General features: G+C 40.5%; 1 long non-coding RNA gene across 1 annotated transcript in view; it reads right to left on the bottom strand.

Annotated features, from left to right (window-relative positions):
* Positions 1–3126: 3126 nt before the first annotated feature.
* The window catches only part of LOC109375319 (uncharacterized), a 16115-nt gene continuing 803 nt past the window's right edge, over positions 3127–18438 (bottom strand). The window contains exons 2-5 of the long non-coding RNA XR_002122546.1: positions 15530–15609; positions 15189–15242; positions 11079–11188; positions 3127–3711 (exon numbers count right to left, since the gene is read on the bottom strand). This is a non-coding gene — a long non-coding RNA (uncharacterized LOC109375319). The remainder of the gene's footprint in view (positions 3712–11078; positions 11189–15188; positions 15243–15529; positions 15610–18438) is intronic.

Below are 18438 nucleotides of genomic sequence, written 5' to 3'. Positions count from 1 at the left end.
CAAAAATGCGTCATGACTTTTACAACAACCCAATAAATAATTTTTGAAAGTCAGGAAAAAAATAGCACTATTTAATTTTGGAGAAGATTCCATTTCACTGAGGTTTTTGCTTCCTGCCCACAAGTCAGAGATTTCCCAGCTGGAAAACCAGCCTGTCCTGGTTTACAGATCTGGCATCCACCTTAGGTCACATAGGGAGAGATGCAGGAGAGAGGCAGATGCATCTTTATAGACAGCCTACTCGTATTGCTGAGTACTGAGGATGGCGTGCGTGGGGTTGTGGGAACACATCGTTTTTCAACTCACTGTTCGGTGCTTTCCCCTGCCCCAGCTTTGACACAGTTTTTTCTTTGAAGCACAGAGACATCAGGAAAGAATATGGATAGTTCTCATCTCTATTTATGTTGCTCCCTGCCTCTTCTGCTTGCAATCCTGGATGATCTCAAAGGATGATATCCAGATACACAGAACTGAACCAGCAGGAGGGGTCAGCTAGTTTAAAGGTGTTGTTGCCTGTATTCATTACAGAACCAGAACGTCCTCCCTTTTTATCTTGCTTTTTTTTTTTTTTTAGCCTGAAGGACAAAGACAGAGAGAGGAGTCTTGATTTTTCTCATTAGTCTGCTCCAGCTAGTGGCCTATTCAACTTCTGAAAAGCACTTTTGATGTGACCATTATAATGTGACCATTATTATTTTTTTAAGATTTTATTGGGGAATTGGGGGGCAGGTAACAGCGTTGGGGAATTGGGGAAGGGGAACAGACAGGTAGACAAATTGCTGTTTTGTTCTTCAGTCTAGTTGTGGTGGACATTGGTTCACTGGCCCATGTTGGTATGATCATTGTGCTCTTCCTGGATGAGGCAATCGGGTCGCCGATTGTTGGTCGGCCACTCACAGCAGCTCCCGGTAGCTCACACCAGCTACCAGCCGCTCACGCTGGCTGCCAGCCACTCATGTAGCTCATGGCAGCCCACTGCAGCCCTGCTGCAGCCTACGCCATCGCTGGCAACTCACAGCAGCCCAGCTCCAGGTCGAGCTGTTGTTCATCATCTTAGCTGTAGAGGGCACAGCATCACTGGCCCTCAATGTGGGATCCAAACCGCAGCCCTGCTGCTCAGAGCTGGTGCTCCCAAGCAAGCTCTTAACCAGCTGAGCCACTTGGCCGACCCGTGACCATTATTTTTTTTAATGTAATTTTATGAGTAACGGGATTGGAATTCAGTTTAGAAAACTTTTGACCAACAATCATTCAGATAAATAAAAATGAGGACAAAGAAAAGAACTGTGATGAGCAAAATAAAACAGCGTTATGCCAAGAAGGTATATGAATCATGTTTTCCGAAGGCTGCATGCATTTCTTCTGTTTTGTAATGACCTGGAACTTCCTCCTCACCAAGCCTCTTTTTGGCTCCTTAGTTGCCCAAGGATGACTAACGTCTCAGCTGAGAAATGTGGTCATACAGAGCCTAGACTCTCGGACAGAAGGGACTTCAGACTTCATTTTGGTTCACCAGCACCACTGCATCCCCCATAGCTGTTTGGGAGTTAGAGAAACAAGGATGGAAAATTTAATGGGTTGAATTGTGTCCCCCCAAAAGATATGTCAAAGCCCTAACCCCTAGTACCTGTGAATGCAACCTTATTTAAAAATAGGGTCTTTTGCACATGTAATCACACTTAAAATGAGGTTGTTAAGGTGGGCCCTAGTCCAATTACCTGCTGTCCTCACTAGAGGAGAAGAGATACTAGGAGGGGACAACACTATGTAACAACAGAGGAAGAGATTTAACTTCTGCAGCTGTGAGCCCGGGATCCCCAAGGATTGCTAGCTACCACCAGAAGCAAGGAAGACACAAGGAAGGATTCTCCCCTACAGGTTTCAGAGGGAGCATGGCCATGCTGACACCTTGATATTAATTTCTGGCCTCCAGAACTTATGAGACAGTACATTTCTGTTGTTTTAAGCCACATAGTTTGTGATGGCAGCCCTAGGAAACAAATTCAGAGTTTTGGCAGGTTGCCCATGATCACACAGCTGTTGATGGCAGAGGAACCACCAGAACAGAACCCTTGTGAGTCCCACTGTCCATTGTCCTGGGTTTCTTCCTCTGAAATGTCACAACTCAGTTGTATGCATGTGCTTTTTCTTACATCTTTGTTTTTGTAAAAAATTAATGGAGCCACTTCAAAATGGAGCCGGAGCGGCCATGCCAGAGGAACTGCCTATCATGTCTTATGCCTCGAACCTTTGTAATCTTAAAACAGGGCAACGTAACCTTTGAACTGGGGCTAAGCAACCTTGTGTTCCAAAGATCTTTTTACAAGGATAACAAGAAAGCAGTTATTATGACTACCATACTGATGTCTATCAGACTGAAAATTAAGAACGCTTTTTAGATTAAACATCACTATTATCTATCTGCACCAACAGAAATGCCTTCCTTCTATTATGTAATTGTTCCCCTTTCCTTTCTCATAAATACTCATTGCCTTTGTCTCCTAATCAGAATATTATTTTGGCTCCTGTCTGAATCATTGCTTTCAGAATAACTATTCTTTGATCTCAAATAAATGCATATTGCCTCTCACTTTGATAGGCCTTTTATTTTTTGGTTAACATTTTCATTCCAGATTTCTATAATAATTTCCCTCAAATAGACTTTCCTTATCTCCCCACTTTTTTTTTTTTAATTGGGGAATTTGGGGAGGGGACCAGCCAAGTCGTTGTTCTTCAGTCTTGGTTGTAGAGGGCATCAGTCGCCATCTGGCTTCCTGTCGGCAGCGTGTGGTCTCTAAGCTCAAGGTGCTGTGTTCAATTTTAGTTGCGGGTGGGCGTAGCCACCATCCCATGCAGAAGTCGAACCAGCAGCCTTGTTGTTAAGAACACATGCTCTATCCACTGAGCCATCTGGGTGGTAGCTCAGCTCAAGGTGCCAAGTTCAGTCTTAGTTGCAGGAGAGCATAGCCCACCATCGAACAGGCAGTCTTGTTGTTAGGAGCATGTGCTCTCACCAGCTGAGCCATCCTGCCACCTGTTGACAGCTCAGCAGCAGCTCAGCTTGGGTGCAGCGTCACTAGCGCACGTGGGAATTGAACTGGTGGCCCTGTTGCTCAGAGCTCGCACTCTTAAGCTAACTCTTAACCAACTGAGCCACTCAGCCGGCCCTCCCCACTTTTTATGTTGAAAATTTTGAAACCTATAAATAAGTTGAAAGAATAATACAGTGAACACACATATTTCCTTCACCTAGATTCAGTCAGCAATTAACATTTTGCCATGTTTGCTTCTCTCTCCCCATATGTTTACTTTTGTCTTGAACCATTTGAATGTTGCAGTCATCATGACATTTCAAACCTAAAAATTTCAGCATGTATCTCCCAAGAACAAAGACATTCTCCTTCACAACAATAAAGGATCTCAATACCAATACAAAAGGATTATCTAATAAAAAGACTATATTCAAATTTCACCAATTTCCCCCCAAATATCCTTTTTGGTATTTTCTTCCTTCCTCCTCTCCCTTCCCCTCCACTCTTCTTGCCTTTATTTTTGGACTTAGCATCCCATCCTCAGCTGCCATGTCTCCTTAGTCTCTTAATTTGGAGCATTCACGTACTTTGGGTATTTTTTTGTCTTTCAGAGCATGAATATTTTTGAAGAGTCCAAGCCAACTGCATACCAGAATGTCCCACAATCTGGATTTGCCTGCTTTGAGGAAAAAAGCGAAATGGTTAAACATTCTCTGTAAGAATATTACCAAGGTGATGCTGTGTAATTCCCATTGTATCACATCAGGGAGAACATAATATCAGTCAATAATCACCATCAATGATAACATTTGATTCATTGGTGATGGTGGTGTCTGCCAGATATCTCCATTGTAAAGGTACCATATTTCCTGTTGTAATTAATGAATAATCTGCATCAGATATTTAAGAGAAGACTTGTTCTTAACTAGTTAATACAGTGCATTCAGAGTTAAAAACAAATGTTGACTTGGTATTGGATATCACTCCATAGCTGAAATACAACACCTAATGTGCTTAACTTACCATGTGTTTTTTACAAAGGTTGTGGTGGGGGATATTAAGGTTAAAACTAACCCTCCTCCTTTACAAACCACCAGCCTACAGAAATCTGAAGGTCATTCTCATGGCTTTACCAATACATATAATATTATCCAGGTTTGCTCAGCTAGATTTTCTGACTCATTAAAATTTACATCAAAACTTAAGAAGGCATACCAAAAACAGTTAAACATACCAAAGAGTCAAACCCTAGGTAGGTAGCCCTGATGCTTAAAGCACAAAATTACATTAGATAAATCAAAGGGTTGCTTCTCAGCATGTCGACAGCTCAAGTATCATGGATAACTTAGCGCTTGTAGTATCACATTGTGTGAAGGTGGTATTTTCCTTGTTGGCTACCATGAAGGACATAACTTCAGAAAGCAGGATAAAAATAGATCTCCAAAGTCATAGCAATCATTTTTGAGAGGTCAAAAATACTAGCAGCTTTAATTGGAAGTTGCTACTTTTCATTAGTATAACATGAAAACATACCCTAAGTCTCTGAGTGAATATTAAGCATGGTGATTATGGTACATAAGCCACCAAGCCCACCCTCAGGGTGTTCCTATGCCATAAGAGTGAATTCTTGTGGGGTTGGATTTTTTGGTTTTTTAAAAAATAATTTTATTGGGGAATTGGGGTAGGGAATAGCATTGGGGAATTGGGAAAGGGGAACAGACAAGTTGCTGTCCTTTTTTTCTTCAGTCTAGTTGTGAAGGACGTCATTTCACTGGCCGATGTTGGTATTATTGTGCTCTTCCCGGGTGAGGCAGTCGCTCGCCGGCCATTGAACAGCCACTCACAGCAGCTCATGAAAGTGCATGCCAGCTGCTGGCCAGCCCCACTGTAGCCTAGCCATCGCCAGCGACTCACGGCAGCCCAGCTCCAGGTCAAGCTGTTGTTCACCATCTTAGCTGTAGAGGAGGCAGCGTCACTGGCCCGCATGTGGGATCTGAACCAGGGCCCTGCTGCTCAGAGCTGGTGTCCCAAGCCAACTCCTAACCAACATGCCACTAGGCCGGCCCTCCTGTGGGGTGTTTTTACCACTAAATTGTAAGTTCCATGAGAACAAGGAGTTGGTCCTGTTTGATCTCCAAAATCCAGAACAATGTCTGGCACACAGTGGGCATCTGATAATTATTGACTGAATGAATTAATGACACAAAATAGTGTTCTTCAAGATTAGGTCACTTCAACATTTCTAAGCAAGTGCTATAACCTCATGACCACTCCACCGCCTTTTAATTTACTTACAAAATTTGTTGCTTGGAAGTGTGTAAAGGGGGCCTTCTTAACTTCTCTATCTCAACCTCCAACAGCTTAGTCAGTCATTTCAGGACAGATAGACTTCAAGGCACACCTCTGTGTACCAGATCAGGTAATGAGTCTACTCCTCGAGGCCAAGTATCTATTTTCTTTTTGCAAAGTAGGAAGGATTTGTAATATTCCACTATCCCATCATCACTAGTGTTTTATCTCATTCCAATATTTGATTGCTGACTTGCTAAAGGTCATGGAGAGAAGCAAGTCTGTGGATTGTTAATAGAATGTATAATTTGCTTACTTAACATTTATTCTCTACATGATTTTGTCTAGAAATATTTTGACATAAAATTTTGGTTAATTTGCTTAAATATATGACAGCTAATTAAAATAAATGATCTGCCATATGAACATTAGAATATTTTTTGTTGTTGTTCATGTGTAGATGCTTTAGTTTCAAGGAAGCTGAAAGAGTCAATTAGCATAAATGTTCTCTTCAATCAGGACCTTCCAGACTCAACGATGGTAGACAGTGATAGAAAAGGACAGAGGGGGCAGGAGAGAGGGTCTCCTCCTGGAAGGAATAGTAAAAATTAAAATATAAGAATAGTAGTTTCTCCTTATTGCACGCCTTTTGGTTTACAACAGTCCTATGGAACTAGAGAACTATTAGTCCCATTGTAGAGACAAGGAAACTAAGGCTTAGCAAGGTTGTGACTTGATAGTAGTAAGATGTAAGGAAGGATTTAAACAGAGCATATCTGACCTTAGAGCCCTTACTTTACCATTAAGAGGGAAAACTTCCAAATACACAGTAGGCTGAGAGCCTGTTATTGACAAGTGTTGTCTGGCAAGTTTTCAAGGAAATACTTCATCATTTCTTAAAGTACTTAAGCTGTGAGGAACTCAGAGCAGATAAACTGTGAGATCTCTGCCCCAGAGTTCAGAAAGGGGACTCCCTATACTCTTGTTAAACATCTTTTGATATTATCCAATTCTTTTATCATCTGTCATTCTCCTTGAATCCCTCTTCAAAGTGAAACATCCCTACATTTATGGCTATAGCTCAACTCCTGAGAGGCATCCATTTGCAAATAGATGAAAAGCTTTATTACTGTAGATGAGATGAACAAGGGACACTGGGCACAGCCAGCCTTCAGCATGGCCACGTTAAAAATTCTATTACCGCTGACCTGCTTAGACTCACAGATCTGATGGCTCAATGTTTCTTTCATCACCTTGAGAAAAATTAGGAGGGGAAAAAACCCTGTATATACAAAGGTTCTTATTTTTTAAACAAACACTTAGAAAAAAGTAGAAGGTTTACATTTATCAAGCTTAATTTTATCTCAAGTTCATAAGATATTATGGGGCAAAAATCCTTCTAAAATCAGTATTCATGTTGGCAGCGGCAGCTTTCCAAAGCTGCTAGTTCAAATTCCATACTACAGTGGGCACAGGTTTCTCTCTTAGACCCACCTTCCTCCTGCCCCCGACTCCTCCAGATACATACAAGAAAAATATTCAAAACCAGTTTTAAAAAGCAAGCACATATTTTTTCTTTCTCGCAAATTAATTTCCCCTTAAAATAGCTGGGATTAAACTGCTGACAGGCAAACAGCAGGATCTTCTTTATACAAGAACATCTCTCTCTTCCCACCCTATCTCAAATGTCTCCTAACCTTTTGGATTTCAAGGACCCACAAATGAATGAATGCATGAAAATGCAGACTGATGTGAGATTGACAAGTTTTATTTTGCAATTAAAGAAAGCAAATACTAATACATATTTCATTATGACTTCATAAAGTAAATGACGATGTAACAGAAAAAAACACGTAAGTACACAATTTCAGGCTAAAGAATTTTTAAAATCATAAAGGTAAGCTTATGGGATTCAGTTTATTCACAGGAAAAAAAATATCACTGACTTTTTTTGTTTTTCACTCTGCAACAGGTCAGTGAAAATTCTATTAGAGACTAGCACTGGTTATGGGACCAACATTTGGGTACCGCTGACCTAAGAGAAGTCTTTCCTGATATCCACATCTTGTCCGTCCACCAGCAAGCAAAATGAATCCCCTTCTCTTTTCTGCTCATTTTGTGACCACGTATGTTATATAACATGGTTTCATAATTATTCCTGTTAGTGTTTTTCTAGCAGCTAGACCACAGGTATTTTTTTGTTTGTTTTTATTATTAGTTTCAGGTGTACAAAATAATGCAATAGTTATGCTTTTCACCCCTCACAAAGTGACAACCCCCTTTCCCCAATCCACCCCCCTACCCCAATATTATACATATCTATTACAATTCCATTAACTCCACTCCCCACATTGTATTCCACATCCCGTGACTATATACATATTCAATTATAGTTGACATACAATATTATTCAATGGCAGGTTCAGATGTACAGTGCAGTGGTCAGGCCTCTACACCGTCCATGAAGTAAAGACCACGAGTTCTTAAAGGCACAAAGATTGTGGCTTACACTTTTATCCATTGACAAACATAGCACAAAGTCTAGAACACAGTAAGCGTTCTAAGAGTATTTATCAAATTAATTTGTACATAAGTCAAATGTAAAGAGAAAGTTCTCTACCTAGACAAAATTGATGATCTTATTTGCAAACTGGCATATCACATTAGACCCTGGAGGTCCAAGAGATATAAAGTTATATGAACATCCTAATACCACTGCCCCACAGCAATAACTTGCAAATTTAAGCCGAAATTGAAATAGTCAACACCATTATTCTAAAAAACTTCAGCTAAGAAATTGTTTTTTAGCCAAGCTGTGTTTCAACATTGACAATGACATTAATTTATATATATTTCAAATGAAAATGGAGCAGTCCTAGAAATGATTTTTAGTGTGAGGTAGGGATCAAAATACAGTTTTTTCATATGTGAGGTGACCATAATAGATGTGTGATGTTTTTTATATAAAAGTAAATTAATTTCCTGTTAAATTTTAAAAAATGAATATGGAATTTCCAGATGCAGAATAGACTGAGAATCATCAAAAGGTAGGATAATAGCCAGCAGCAAATGAGATCCTCTGTGTTCATTTATGCACGTGGTTTTTTGACAAGTCCTGGCCTGAATCTGTGATCTGAAGACTGAACAGTGAACCAGCAGTTCCCTGAATCCAGGAAAACAACATGTCCTAATCTATTTCCCTCACAAAATTTGGCTATGCAGTAAAAATATATTCCATAAAAATATCTTCATGGATTTTCTTATTGACAAATGTGGGGTGAAATCATCATATGAGGAGTGGAATCACCAAAAACTTTTATCCTTTATATACATACATCTCCCATGAAGCAAAGAACATAAAAAGTGAATGGAATTAAAATTATAATCGTTTCTTCACTACCAAATTCGGAGAATGTAAGTATATATAGTGTTACGTTAGCTATTATTTTAACTCCTTAGTGGTATCCAAAAGTTAAATTTATTAAATTATCTAAGTTAGTGCTGTCTTAAAGATCAAATTTGTATTTACCTACAGTAATGCATAGATAGTTATGAGGCTACACAAAGCTTTATAAATGAAATTGTGGCGGCATTGGCAATTGTAAGCAGGATCAGAGGAAGAAACTGGAAACTGAGAACAACACTGTTTGCTGGTGCTTATTCACCTAGTCTTCAAGATGAAAGGAATAGAGGGCCGGCCAAGTGGCACCTTGATTAGGAGTTGGCTCTGAGCAGCAGGGCCCTGGTTCAGATCCCACATGCGGGCCAGTGACGCTGCACCCTCTTACAGCTGAGATAGTGAACAGCTTGACCTGGAATTGGGCTGCCGTGAGGTGACGGTGTCAGCATAGGCTGCAGTGGGGCTGGCCAGCAGCTAGCATGTGCTTTTGTGAGCTAACCTGAGCCGCCATGAGCAGCTATCCAATGGCTAGCGAGCGACTGCCTCACCCAGGAAGAGCTCAATGATAATACCAGCAAGGGCCAGTGAAGCAACATCCTCCACTAGACTGAAGAACAAAAGGACAGCAACTTCTCTGTTTCCCTTCCCCAATTCCCCAACGCTGTTCCCCTCCCCCAATTCCCGAATTAAAATCTTTGAAAAAAAGGATAAAAGAAATAGAAACATCTGGGGACAGAATTTTAGCATGTCTGAATTCAATGCTTTTGTATAAGCATCACCATGTAAACTCATCTCTATTATTTACTCATAATGGTTGGCAGCCTCCAAGATGGCCCCCAGTGATCCCCACTACTAGAATTCATACCCTGGTGGAGTTCCCTTTCAGATTTCACCAGTGTTGGTTTGCATGACCAATAGGATAACACAGAAGTGATTGCATGTCACTTCTGAGAATAAGGTATAAAAGATATTGCAGCTTCCATCTTAATGTTCCTTTGTCACTCTCAGGTCACTTGCTCTGAGGAAAACCAGCTCCTGTGTTGTGAGAAGCCCTATAGAGAGGCCCACAAGGCAAGGAACGGAAATGTTCTGCCAACAGCTATGGGAGTATACTGGAAACAGGTTCTTCAGCCCCAGGCAAGCCTTCAGATGACTGTAGCCTCAGATGCCAGCTTGGCTACAACCTCATCAGACCTGAGCCAGAACCACCCAGCTACACTGCTCCCAGATTCCTGACTCTCAGAAACTGAGTGAGAAAATAAATGTTTGTTGTTTTAAGCTGCTAATTTTGGAGGTGATTTGTTACCCAGCAATAGACAATTCATACACCCACTGTGATCTTGGCTAAGTTAGAGAAATAATTGCTTCCTCATCTATAAAGTGGGGACTAATGTAAATAGAAATATATACTATACTTGTTCTCCTTTGTTCCAGAATGAATTTTTGACGACTTTCAGAAATGTATAAAATATAGGACAGCATATATTAAAAGAGGACAGAGGACAAAAAAAAACAAGAGTGGGGATATAAAAAAGAAATAGGAGAGAGGTTAAAAACTAACGTATCATCACACAATCCTATAAACTGGGCCACAATTCTGGCTCTGAAACTTTTAGTAACGACTCCAACCTCCCCCAACCCACACACACAGACACAGTGAGGTATTTATTCAGTCCAGAGTCCAAGAACTTAAAAAAAAATCTAATTACTTAAGAGATATATAATTATCCTTAGTACTAACACGGATGAGAATTTCTTTGGGCGCTTCCCTAAAGCAGACCGAGTGCAGTATAGCTGAGGCCTTCACATACACAGATACAAGCACAGTATCTCATATCGTGCAGGCCCATAATGGGCTCTCACATGACAGTACTTGCTGTTACACCATTCGGGGCAAAGTTTTACCGGTAATACAGCTTACCTCTAAATCACATTTGCTCTTCACAGGCTAATACTCTTGAATTTTCATCCTCATAAATATTAAAAACAGCCGATTTTAAGCCAGGAATTTAATGGAATCAGTTTTGGAAAGTCCTGGGTATTCCAAATATTTTCCCATATTCCTTTCATCTCAATAAGGAAGAACCTCAATGGACATAAATGTGCATCCTCATGGTCATCCATGCACAAAGTTTGGGGCCTCTGTAATAATACCCTTTCTTATTTACCTAGTCACCCTGCCCTGATGTTTTTAGTAATGTCTTTTCCCTCTGTTCCCTCCTTTATATTCTTGCAGCCATGTCTAGCTCTTGAGTTTTAACTCTTGACTCACAGATTTAGGTGACAGCCCTGTCTTAGCCAGCTCAGATTGCCATAACAAAATACCATAGACTGGGCGGCTTAAACAAACTACCAACCTTTATTTCTCAGTTTTGGAGGCTAAGTCCAACAGCAAGGTGCTAGTCACTTCTCTTCACTGATGAGGGCGCTCTTTCTTGGGTTGCAGATGGCTCCCTTCTCATGTGTCCTCATGTGGGCGGAGAGAGGGAAGCAAGTTTCCTGTGTTTCTTCTTATAACAGCAGTAATCCCATCATGAGGACCCTACCCTCAAGACCTTATCTAAACCTAATCACCTTCCAAAGACCCCACCTCCTAATACCATCAGGTTGGGGGTTAAGGCTTCAACATATGAATTTGGGGGGGCACAATTCAGTCCATATCAAGCTCCCAGTCATCCCCAATCTAGCCTGATGCATATGATTGTCAGAGCACTTTTTCTCTTCTTTCATAATGATTTAGTTAAGTGTCAGCCTGGGTCCTGACTGCAGTAAATCAAGATTCAGCCTTTTGCCCCACCTCTAACTCCTGTTTACCCAACATAGCTCCTCCACTCAGATTTTCTCCCCCTCCTCTCTGGGCCTTTCTATACTGTGAAACCTAGAATGCACCACCACCACCTCTGCCTTTCTAGATTCCAATTCCATAATTTAAACCTGGTTCAATTCCCTAGCTCAGAGAATTGAGAGTATCAGAGTTGTAAGGACTTTAAACGTCTCTGTTCAATCCTCAACCTCACCAAGCATCATCCATTCATGCATACAACATTTACTGGGTACCTCTTAAACCAAGTAAAATGAATAGATAAGTTCAGTCCACAAAGAGGTCATGATTTATACAAAGAGACTGGAATACAAATGATTACATTTTAAGTACAATGTTCAAGACATGAACAAAGGGCTTTGGGAACACTTTTTTTTTTATACTTGTCTAGATTCTATCTAAATACCTCCAGTAACAAGAAACTCATTACCTAAAGGGGAGCACATTCCATTTTTCAGAAATCTATAACCACATCAAGTTATCATATTGAGTTTAAATCTAACTTCTACACACTTAATCTAGCATTTTCAAATTCCAGTTTTCAAAGATAAATCTAGCTTTCTTTTCATACGATTGCCATTTAATTATTTGAAGACCACACCATGAATGTTCTGATTTTAGGCTCTTCATCCTGCTGGCTGCCCTCCTCTGGCTCCTCTGAAAGTTTGGTGGAGACTCACAGAGGCAGTATGGAGGGAGGCTATCACCTCTTTTTGCAACTCAAGATCACATTTACCTTTCGCAGAAAGAAGGAGGCACTCTTATTACTTGACTTCTTATAGACAATCATAATTTCCAGTGATTTTTTTTTCTCTCACACAATTAATAATATGTCCTTCAAAAGCCTATAGCACAAACTTGAATGGCTCATACTGGGGCTTACTGCCTACCGTCCTGCTTGTCCATTAATTGTTTAATTTTTTTGTATCTAAACTCTCAACCTAAACAGGAGGTTTTTTGGGGGTAAATATACTTTTAATATTCGTATTTTTCTTTAATAAGTATACGAATGAGTGAACAAGTGTTAGGGGAGAAAAGCACTGTGGTATGTAGAATAATGCTCCTCCCTAAAAGATGTCCACATCGTGTGACATAATCTCCAGAACCTATGAATTTGCTATGTTATAGGTGGAATTAGAGTTGCTTATCAGCTGACTTCAAAATCCAGAGATTATCCGGGATTATCATAGCGGGCCCAATGTAATCACAAGGGTCCTATAGAAAGGAAGGCAGAAGAGATCGGCGTCAAAGAGTGATCTGATGATGCTCCACTGCTAGGTTTGAACATGGAGAAAGGAGCCATAAGGAAGGAATGAGGCAGCTTCTTACGCTGGACTGGATATGGCAAGAAAACACTCTCCCTTGCTGACCTCCAGAATTTGTAAGATATGTGTGCTGCTGATAAAGCCACTAAATTTGTGGTATTGTTACAATAGCCATAGGAGATTCACTGAAGTGCTACTGCTTGGTGCTATTTTCCAGCCATCATATGTCATTTTCATTTAATTATCATTAATCCTTACAACATACCTTCGATTTAAAAAAAAGCTGAAGCTATTGGGTAAATCTGGAAAGACTACCCAACTAGTAAGAAGCAGAGCTAGGATTCTAACTCAGGTCTCTTTGACTCCAACTTATACTCATTTCACAAAGCCATGATGCCTGAAGAAGGGATAAATTCACAATCCAGATACTGTACCTGACTAATACTCTAAATATTCTGATTAGACTTCCAGAGCCCATTGTTCCTAGCAGAAACTGGATACATAATTCAATAGCTATTATTAATACTCCTCTTTAATTTCTCTGCCTTCTTTCTCTCCTTGAACATCTATCTTTCCCGTTGATACTGCTTAAAAACATTTTAAACTAAACATAACTCTTAGCTTTAAACCGATTAAGTGGTTTGTTTTGTATCACGTAACAACTATAAATATATTTATAATGTTTATAATATTAATATTTATAACAAACTTTTATAGCCACAATTGGCTTTCCTGAAAAAACATAACCAAACCCTGCAGAATTCTGACAAGAGTGGTTATTCAGTGGTGCTACTCTGAGCTGTGCAAAATTTGTTGGTCACAGACACAATAAGCATGGATGAAAATTCTACAATTACAAGGATACAGTTTGCCCTTAAATCCATAATGAAAATGTGAAATTTTCTTTAGTTCTTTCTTTATGTCTTTACCACAAAGCATTCACCTGTTGCAACATGCCCCTTTTTCATTTGAAATAAGTCCGTTCATTCCTTATTGAGCACTATTTTGTGTAGTGGTCACTACAACCTAATCCTTAGAGTGCTGGGATAAACGGTACTTCTACTTCCTACTCAAGTGACCCTGGGAAAATTACCTCATTGAAATTATTTTCTCTCCTGTGAAATGGATATAAGGATAACACCTACCTCATGAGTATTGTGAGGATATCCTAAGGCAATGCACTTAGAACAGGGGTAGTATAAAGTAAGCAATCACCACCTGTTAGTTCTCACTATATGCCAGGCCATGGGTTTATATTAGTGCATAAAAGAGACATGGTCTCTGCCCTTGAGAAGCCTATATACTAGTAGTTAAAATGTACGGGTAAGCAAATAATTTTAGTTTTTAAGGAGTGTTCAAATCAGCAGCTACTATTTTTGAGTTTATAGCATGGTGGTGGTGGTGGTGGTGTTCCTGCTGAAATCTCCAGATTGACATGACTTGCTTCAGAGATGCCCATGACCTGACACTTATTGTAAAAAGTGCTCTAGTCCCACCCCAATGACTCAGTTCCTCTGAGGGCCTTCTTTCACCTTTTACGCTCTGTATTCTGGGGGATCTACCTATAAAATTACACTGAAAAAAAGAAATTAACCTTGCCAGACTGTCTGATGGCTAGGCAACACTCCCCACCCCATGCATGTCATCCTTAGCATTCACAGATACCCCCACTAGGAGAGATTTTTGAAATATGTGCCTTTCTCAAGTCCACAGACCTGCAGTCCTTATTGAAAACACCTAAACCTCTAGTTCAGCTACTTCAGATACCTACTTTTCATATTCCTGCTCATATCAAATTAGTGCACAAAAACTTCCTGCCTATTAGCCAAGAGGCTTGTCCCTAATTTTGCAAGAGAATAAAGCTTAATTTTTTCCCCCTTGAACATAAAGTCATCTTATAAATTCTTTTGAGAACAGATTTTAAAATATTAAATGAGACAACTGTGAAAGCACTTATAACAGCCTCTGGCCCATAAGAGATGAGTCAGAATACTTGCTGTTTCTTTCTTATAGATGATTTGCCATTTTCAGTGCAGAGCTCCAAATAAGTTAGTTTCAAAGAAGCAACTCTCAACACTGGGATGGTAACAAAACAGGTACCTATCACTTAGGTACTTCATAATTATTTGCTGATTTCCTATTCAAGACCTGTAGGGAAGGAAGTAGGAGCTAAAGAGGAGTGTGGTAGGCCAGCCTCTCTTCCCTCTAATTACTAATTTTGGCAAAGGCCACAATAAGTCACTAACCATCAGGCCCAAAGCATCTCAAACCCACATGCAGGTCTATTTTAAGCTTTCTGGCTCGCACCACTGAGACTCTGCTGGACCATCTCCATGTTGTCACAGCTAACCTCCGATACCCCCAAGGGTTTTATCACTCACCCACAAGAACACCAGGCCAAACTGGTAAAGCACTTTCTCATTTCCAGGTTTATTCTAGGGCAAGAAAATGACGAAATGTTAAGGCTCTCATTCAGAAACTGTCTTTGCATTTCTGTTATCACAGAAAGCACGTGTGTAGACAAAATAGGTATTTTTGCACAATGCTTCCTTTGTACCTTACATTTTTGAAGCTCCTTCCTCTCTCCTTGCTTGCCCTTCTCTACAACAATCCTGGGTTGTTTCAGTGCTACTTTTCTACACCTTCCAATGTCAAAGTGTTAACAGGTGTTCTGGTGGCTAAAACAGTCTGTGGGGTCAGAGCAACAAACCCAAGGACTTACCCCAGCCCTGGCCAGATGGCCATGTGATGACAAACAGCATTTTTGAGCCAAGCCTACAGGGTGGCAAAACAGAGCTCCATCTAGAGACAGAAAGCAAGCCAGACCAGAGGGGAGACAAGGTTGAGATGTTAAAGGATCATGTCCAGCCCTACCCCCTAGTGGCACATGCAGTTACTTTTCCTCTGCAGAAGGACTGGGACTTTATATGTTATGGAATCATACAACTTTGCAGCCAACAAACAAAACTTACACCTCTAAATGAGAATTTCAAAGCTATTACTTTGGAGAACCTTCATTCTGATTCCAGAAATACCTTGGCATTGCCTTCAAGACTCAGGACAAATTCTTTTGACTATATTTAGTGGTGAAAAATACCAGTTATTTGAGAGTGGGTGTTATTTTCAGAAACAGCCAGGTTGTTCCAAATTAAGAATCATAAGGTAGAGGAATCAATACTATTTTAGTATAAAAACCAAGGTGTTAGTTATAGTAAAACAAGTTGGAGTTTCCTGTGCAGATCCAAAAACAGTTTGAGAAGGTAATTTAAAAAGTGATCTGAATAATGGCAGTGTTGGTGTGGAATAAGGTATATGCTACCAAGGTGACAACTTTGAAGAGGTCATTGATGTGGATGCACAGCTGGCCCTCCATAGCCACAAGTTTCACATTTATGGATTCAACCTACCATGGATTGAAACAGTATTTTCGATCTGCAGTTGGGAATCTGCAGATGCAGAGGGCCAACTGTATGCATTGTTCTATGCCATTTTACATAAGGGACTTGTGCATCCTTGGAGTTTGGTATCAGCATGAGGTGGGGTGTCTGGAACCAGTTCCCTGAGGACACCGAGGAATGACTATACATTTTGGAGTCTCATTACTCTATTTTCATAATCATTAGGAAAAAGTTTATAGACAACAGAGAAGTCTAGTACAAATCTCATTTCTGAGTCTCCAAGCAGAAACTCTTAAAGTAGAAATCCCATTCTTAGCTTTCGTTAACTGGCCTCCATGACTGCATAATAGAGGCTAAAAGGTAGTGACACTCTTTACGTAAAATAAACTGATACTGTAAGGTTCTAAGACTCTTATGTTTATTAATAACGTATTAATGGGCCGGCCGAGTGGCGCGATGGTTAAGAACTGGCTTGGGACGCCAGAGGGCCCCGGTTTGGATCCCACACATGAGGGCCAGTGACACTGCCCTCTACAGCTAAGATGCTGAACAACAGCTCAACCTGGAGCTGGGCTGCCATGAGTCGCCGGTGACGGCGTAGGCTGCAGCCCCTGTGGCAGTGGGTTGCCATGGGCTACAGTATGTAGCCAGCAGCCAGTGTGACCGGCCAGTAGCCATAGTGAGCGGCCGTCCAGAAGCCGGCGACTGATGTGCCTCACCCGGGAAGAGCGCAATGATGGTGCCAACTTGGGCCAGTGAAGCAACGTCCTCCACAACTAGACTGAAGAACAAAACGACAGCACCTTGTCTGTTCTCCTTCCCCCAATTCCCCAGCACTGTTCCCATCCCCCCAATTCACCAATGAAAATCTTTAAAAAAATAATAATAATAACGTATTAATATCTAACTGTAGAACAGATTGCACTTGGGGGCCTGGGTCTCCTCCTCTCTAGAAGTCCTTAAACAGGCACAATGACCTGGACACATGTCTATAATATTAATAATAGTTAATACTTATACAGCCCTTATTACTACCTGCTTTGTACTTTCTTAGCATGATATATATTTATATAAACTCACTTATATAAACTCACCCTGTGAGTTATTACTATTTTTATTCCTCTCTTCCATATGAGACAACAGTAAACTGCAGAGCTGGGATTGGAACCCTGGCAGTCTGATTCCAGCTATGCTCTAACGATATGCTATACAACCCTGTACTGCCTCTATGAGACAAGAGAAAACCAGATACATAAATCAATAGGAAAAAGGACAATGAAGAATACTTACAAATTTACGTAAAGATCATTTGAGAAATAGGAAGGGGTAAAATGAGGCAGATGGACCTATGTAGACTGGGATGAAGGCCACATAGAGTGACCAGAAGAGTTCAATACGCAGGCTGGGGATGGGCAAAAAAGGCTCTCTAATTTACTTAAGAGACAAGAGGCAGCTGGAAAGATCTGGGTGTTATGAACAACCAGTTTCTGGCACTGTTTTCTATATATAAAATTCTTCCTTTAATCCATAAAAATCAGACAATGCAAGATTAACAAAAACTCCACAATACTATTAACATGACAGTTTTTATACCCAGCCCACATAACTCTGTGAATTTTATTGACTAGTAAGCAGATATGTTAATAAATCCAAGTAAACTCAATATTTGAAGCTTCTTGAACTCCCTAACAATGACTGAGTTTCTTTAAAGAGGGCCTATGTATGGAAGGAGGGAAGTGAAGAAGCCCTTAAGATGTCTTCCCTTTAACTACAGAATTCCAATGCCTCCCCAAAACCTCACCTCATCTCACAGAAGCAGAAACTGAGTCTGCTTGGATTACAGTCCTCTGACTTTAAGTCCAGTGCCCTTCTTACTTCTGCAAGCTGATTCTACCCTCTTCCTTGTAACCATTCAGGACAAACCACACAATACTTATTTCAAAGCCCTTCAGAGAACGTGAGCACACACCAACTCGACAGGGTTAAGAATTCCTTCATCACAGCTTCCTCTCCCTGGGACCTGAGAGGTGTCCAGAGAAATGACAGACATCAGAGTTAATGCTCCTAAAATCAACAAAATGTCAAAAAAACGAGGCAACGGATACTCTCGGGGTGTCGTGCCTTTTTTTTTTTTATTGGGTAATTGGGGGGATGGGAACAGTACTAGGGAATTGGGGGAAGGGGAACAGACAAGTTGCTGTCGTTTTGTTCTTCAATCTAGTTGTGGAGGACA

This window comes from Hipposideros armiger, unplaced genomic scaffold (assembly GCF_001890085.2).
Source record: "Hipposideros armiger isolate ML-2016 unplaced genomic scaffold, ASM189008v1 scaffold_926, whole genome shotgun sequence".
NCBI classification, from domain to species: domain Eukaryota; kingdom Metazoa; phylum Chordata; class Mammalia; order Chiroptera; family Hipposideridae; genus Hipposideros; species Hipposideros armiger.
The sequence above is the reverse complement of the archived record's forward strand: the minus strand, read 5'-3'. Positions and strand labels throughout refer to the sequence as shown.